The 5,760-nt window shown below is 37.8% G+C and overlaps 1 pseudogene; it reads left to right on the top strand.

Annotated features, from left to right (window-relative positions):
* The first annotated feature begins 234 nt into the window (after window positions 1-234).
* LOC117080649 lies at window positions 235-3,147 on the top strand (annotated as a pseudogene).
* Window positions 3,148-5,760: the final 2,613 nt, after the last annotated feature.

The raw sequence follows: 5,760 nt of genomic DNA, 5'->3' as shown, positions 1-5,760 counted from the left end.
AATCTAACATTTCACCTAAAGGAACTAGAAAAAACAGGATAAATCAACCCAAAATCTAGCCGAAGAAAAGAAATAAGTAAAATCAGAGAACTCAATGAAATTGAAATATGAAAATCCATACAAAAGATCATTTAGGAGAGCAAGCGCCAGGCATCTCAGGTGCGCTCCTTGGGTCTCCAGTGCTCGCTTCTTGGGCATCAGGGGCTCTTCCACCCTGCTGTAGGCAGAGGTGCTGGATCTGGACGAGGATGACCTGGAGGTGTTCAGCAATGATGCCTCATTGATGGACATGAATTCCTTCAGCACTATGATGCCAACATCCCCTTTATCAATGATAAGCCAAATCAAGTTTGAAGATGAACAAGATTTAAAGGAATTCTTCGTCACAGTTGATGAACCTGAAAGTCATGTTACTACAATAGAAACTGTCATTACTTATAGGATTATTACTAAGACATCTTGTGCAGAATTTGACTCCAGTGAATTTAAAGTTAGGAGATGGTATCAAGATTTCCTTTGGTCAAAGGGAAAACTTTAAGGAGCACACCCCACTCTGATTATTCCACCATTGCCAGAAAAATTTATAGTAAAAGGAATGGTGGAACGCTTTAATGATGAGTTCATTGAGACATGCAGGAAGGCTTTACGTCAATTTTTGAGCGAATTGCTGATCATCCAACTTTAACACTTAATGAAGACTTCAAAATTTTTCTCACTGCACAACCTTGGCAACTCTCTTCTCACAAGAAGCAGGGTCCTGGATTGCTAAGCAGGTTGGGACCAACAGTCAGAGCTGTTGCATCCTCAATGAGAAGAATTAAAAACCACCCAGAAATCTAATTAAACTAAAGAGCTTCTGCACAGCAAAAGAAACTACCATCAGAGTGAACAGGCAACCTACAGAATGGGAGAAAATTTTTTAATCTACCCATCTGACAAAGGGCTAACATCCAGAATCTACAAATAACTTAAAATTACAAGAAAAAATCAAACAACCCCATCAAAAAGTGGGTGAAGGATATGAACAGACACTTCTCAAAAGAAGACATTTATGCAGCCAACAGACACATGAAAACATGCTCATCATCATTGATCATCAGAGAAATGCAAATTAAAACCACAGTGAGATACCATCTCACACCAGTTAGAATGGCGATCACTAAAAAGTCAGGAAACACCAGGTGCTGGAGAGGATGTGGAAAAATAGGAACACTTTTACACTGTTGGTGGGATTGTAAACTAGTCCAACCATTGTGGAAGACAGTGTGGCGATTCCTCAACCATGTAGAACTAGAAATACCATTTGACCCAGCCATCCCATTACTGGGTATATACCCAAAGGAGTATAAATCATGTTACTATAAAGACACATGCACACGTATGTTTATTGCAGCACTATTCACAATAGCAAAGACTTGGAACCAACCCAAATGTCTATCAATGATAGACTGGATTAAGAAAATGTGGCACATATACACCATGGAATACTATGCAGTCATAAGAAAGGATGAGTTCATGTCCTTTGCAGGGACATGGATGAAGCTGGAAACCATCATTCTGAGCAAACTATCACAAGGACAGAAAACCAAACACCGCATGTTCTCACTCATAGGTGGGAACTGAACAATGAGAACACTTGGACACAGAGCAGGGAACATCACAGGGTGTGGAATATCACACACAGGGGCCTGTTGTGGGGTGGGAGGAGAGGGGAGGGATAGCGTTAAGAGAAATATCTAACGTAAATGACGAGTTAATGGGTGCAGCACACCAACATGGCACATGTATACATATGTAACAAACCTGCACGTTGTGCACATGTACTCTAGAACTTAAAGTACAAAAAACAAACAAAAATTAACCTTAAATGTAAATGGGCTAAAAGCCCCAATTAATTTTTTTTTAGTTTTTATTTTTAAATTTTATTTTACTTATTTATTTTTTGAGACAGAGTCTCACTCTGTTGCCCAGGCTGGAGTGCAGTGGTGCAATCTCAGCTCACTGCAAGCTCTGCCTCCCAGGTTCATACCATTCTCCTGCCTCAGCCTCCCGAGTAGCTGGGACTACAGGTACCTGCCACCATGCCTGGCTAATTTTTTTTTTTTTTTTTGTATTTTTAGTAGAGACGGGGTTTCACCAAGTTAGCCAGGATGGTCTTGATCTCCTGACCTCGTGATCCGCCCTCCTCAGCCTCCCAAAGTGCTGGGATTACAGGTGTGAGCCACTGTGCCCAGCTAAAAGCCCCAATTAAAAGACCAAAAACAAAAAACCACCCAGGAGAGTTCATGGAAATGAATAACTGTTAAAATTTTTAGCCAGAAAACAAATTCGATAGATAAAATAGCTCAGAATTTTCAAGGAAGGGAATATTTTGATGAAATGAAAGAATATGGGCCAATTCATATTCTTTGGTCAGTGTCAGAAGAGGATCTGGTTGATAATCTAAAAGATGTTGCCAGCTGCATTGACAGATGCTGTAAGGCCACTGAAAAATTGATGTTTGGACTCTCAGAGGCCCTGCTTCTTGTTGTACATGAGTACGTGCTTTATAGTGAAATGTTAGTGGGTGTTATGAAAAGAAGAGACCAAACACAAGCAGAACTGGATTCCAAAGTTGAAGCTTTGACCTATAAAAAGACAGATAGTGATCTGCTTACAGAGGAGATTGGAAAACTTGAAGTGGAATATGCTAATAATGCCCTGAAAGCATAATGGGAAAGATGGCAACAAAATATGCAAAATAATATCAAGTTAGCATTTACAGATATGGCTGAGGAGAGTATCCACTATTATGAACAGTACCTTGCTACATGGGAACCATTCCTTACATCACCAACCTCCACTTGGAAAATGCCTCTGAAGATAAACCTTAATTCCACTGAGGACTTCTGTTTAATCTTTGGGAGACAGTATTTATCAACAAAAGTTATTCTTTCTGGATCTGCCATGTCCTTTATAAAGTGCATGAAAAATGTTTTATACTACCTGGAAAAACCAACAACTTGAAACCTCAGGTACTCCAGTTCATTGATATGAATTTGGAGATATATCTATATATCTATTTGTATGGATATACATCTATACATATATATGTAGATACAGAGAGAGAGATTTAGCTTGGTTTTAATTATGTTCTTAAATTTGTATGCCAATAACTGTATATAGATTTTTTTGTTAAATATTTGACTGTGGAACATGGTATTTTAAATATGTTGTAAGGACTCAGTTTAATAAAAAGTTTAATATGAAAAAAAGATCAAGGTAACCAAAAGTTGGTGCCTTGAAATAATAAACAAGATCAATAGACCACTACCTAGATTAACAAAGAAAAAAGAGAGAAGTTGCTAATAATCACAATCAGAAATGACAAATGTGACATTCAGCTTATCCCACAGAAACACAAAAGACCCTCAGAGACTATTAGGAAAGCCTTTATGTGCAGAAATTAGAAAATCTATAGGAAATAGATAAATTCCTATGAACACACAAGCTCCCAAGATTGGTCCAGGAAGACAAAGAAAACCTGAATAGACCACTAATGAGTCCTGAGATTGAATCAGTAATAAAAAACCTACCAACAAAAAAAGCCCTGGATCAGATAGATTGACAGCCAAATTCTGCTAGACGTACAAATAAGACCTGGTACCAACCCTACTGAAAATATTCCAAAACATCAAGAAGGAGGAACTCCTTCCTAACTCATCTATGATGCCAGCATCATCTTGATACCAAAACCTGGCAGAGACACGTGAAAAAAGAAAACTTTAGGCCAATATCCCTGATAAACATAGACGCAACAATCCTCAACAAAACACTAGCAAACTGAATCCAGCAGCACATCAAAAAGTTCATTTATCATGATCAAGTAGGCTTTATTCCTGGGATGCAAAGTTGATGCAAAATACACAAATCAATATACATGATCTGCCACATAACCATAACTAAAAACAAAAACCATATGATCATCTCAATAGATACAGAGAAAGCTTTTGAAATAATACAACATCCCTTCATGGTACTAACCCTCAAAAAACTAGGCAGCAAAGGAACATATCTCAAAATAATAAGAGCCATCTATGACAAACTCACCCTCAACCTTATACTGAATGGGCAAAAACTGGAAACCTTCCCCTTGAGAACTGGAGCAAGACATGGATGTCCACTCTCGCTACTCTAATTCAACATAGTACTGAAAGTCCTAGCCAAGCAGTCAGGCAAGAGAAAGAAATAAAAGCATTTAAACAGGAAAAGAAGAAGTCAAACTATCTGTCTTCACTGATGATATGATTCTATACCTAGAAAACCCTTACGACTTTACTAAAAGGCTCCTAGAACTGATAAACGACTTCAGTAAAGTTTCAGGATATAAAATCAATGCCAAGAGCATTCAAGCTCAGAGCCAAATCAAGAATGTGATCCCATTTATAATAGCCACAAAAAGAATAAAATACCTAGGGATACAGCTAACCAAGAAGGTGAAAGATCTCTACAAGGAGAACTATAAAACACTGCTGAAAGAAATCAGAGATGGCAAATAAATGGAAAGATATTCCATACTCATGGATTGGAAGAATCAATATGGGTAAGATGGCTATACTGCCCAAAACAATTTTCAGGTTGAACACTATTCATGTCAAACTACCAGCATAAGATGGCTATACTGCCCAAAACAATTTACAGGTTCAACACTATTCATATCAAACTACCAGCATCATTTTTCATAGAATTAGAAAAAACTATGCTGCAATTCATTTGGTACCAGAAAAGAGCCTCAATAGCCTAAGTAGTCCTAAACAAAAGGAACAAAGCAGGAGGCATCTCATATCTGATTTCAAACTATATTACAAGGCCACAATAACCAAAACAGCATGATAGTGGCACAAAAACAGACACATACACCAATGGAGCAGAATAGAGAATCCAGAAATAAGGCCACACACCTACAACCATCTGATCTTCAAAAAAGTGAGCAAAAATAAGTAATGGGGAAAGACTCCCTGTTCACTAAATGGTGCTGGGATAACTGGTTATCTATATGCAGAAGAATGAAACTGGACCCCTACCTATCACCATATACAAAAATCAACTCAAGATGAATTAAAGACTAAAAAGTAAGACCTAAAACTATAAAAATCCTAGAAGAAAACCTAGCAAATATGCTTCTTGATATTGGCTTTGATAAAGAATTTTTGGCTAAGTCCTCAAAGGCAATTGCAACAAAACCAAAAATTGACAAGTGGGATGTAATTAAATTAAAAAACTTCTGCATAGCAAAAGAAACTATCAACAATGGACAACGTACATAATGGGGGAAAATATTGGTGAACTGCATCCAGCAAAGGTCTAATATCCATAACCTATAAGGAACTGAAATCAACAAGCAAGAAACACACCATTAAAAAGTGGGTAAAGGACAGGAACAGGCACTTCTCAAAAGCAGACATACAAGCGGCCAAAAACATGAAAAAAAATGCTCATCAACACTAATCATCGGAGAAATGCAAATCAAAACCACAGTGAGACTTCATCTCATACCAGTCAGAATGACTTGTTAAAAAGTCAAAAAGTAACAGATGTTGGTGAGGCTATGAAGAAAAGAAGACACTTATAAGACCATGTTCTTTGCAGCAACATGGATGCAGCTGGAGGCCGTTATCCTAAACGAACTAATGCAGAAAAAGAAAGCCAAATACCACGTTCTCACTTACAAGTGAGAGCTAAACATTGAGTACACGTGGACATGAAGACAGGCACAATAGA

This window comes from Trachypithecus francoisi, unplaced genomic scaffold (assembly GCF_009764315.1).
Source record: "Trachypithecus francoisi isolate TF-2019V2 unplaced genomic scaffold, Tfra_2.0 Lachesis_group8, whole genome shotgun sequence".
Classification (NCBI taxonomy): Eukaryota; Metazoa; Chordata; class Mammalia; order Primates; family Cercopithecidae; genus Trachypithecus; species Trachypithecus francoisi.
This window is presented reverse-complemented; position numbering and strand designations above follow the sequence as displayed.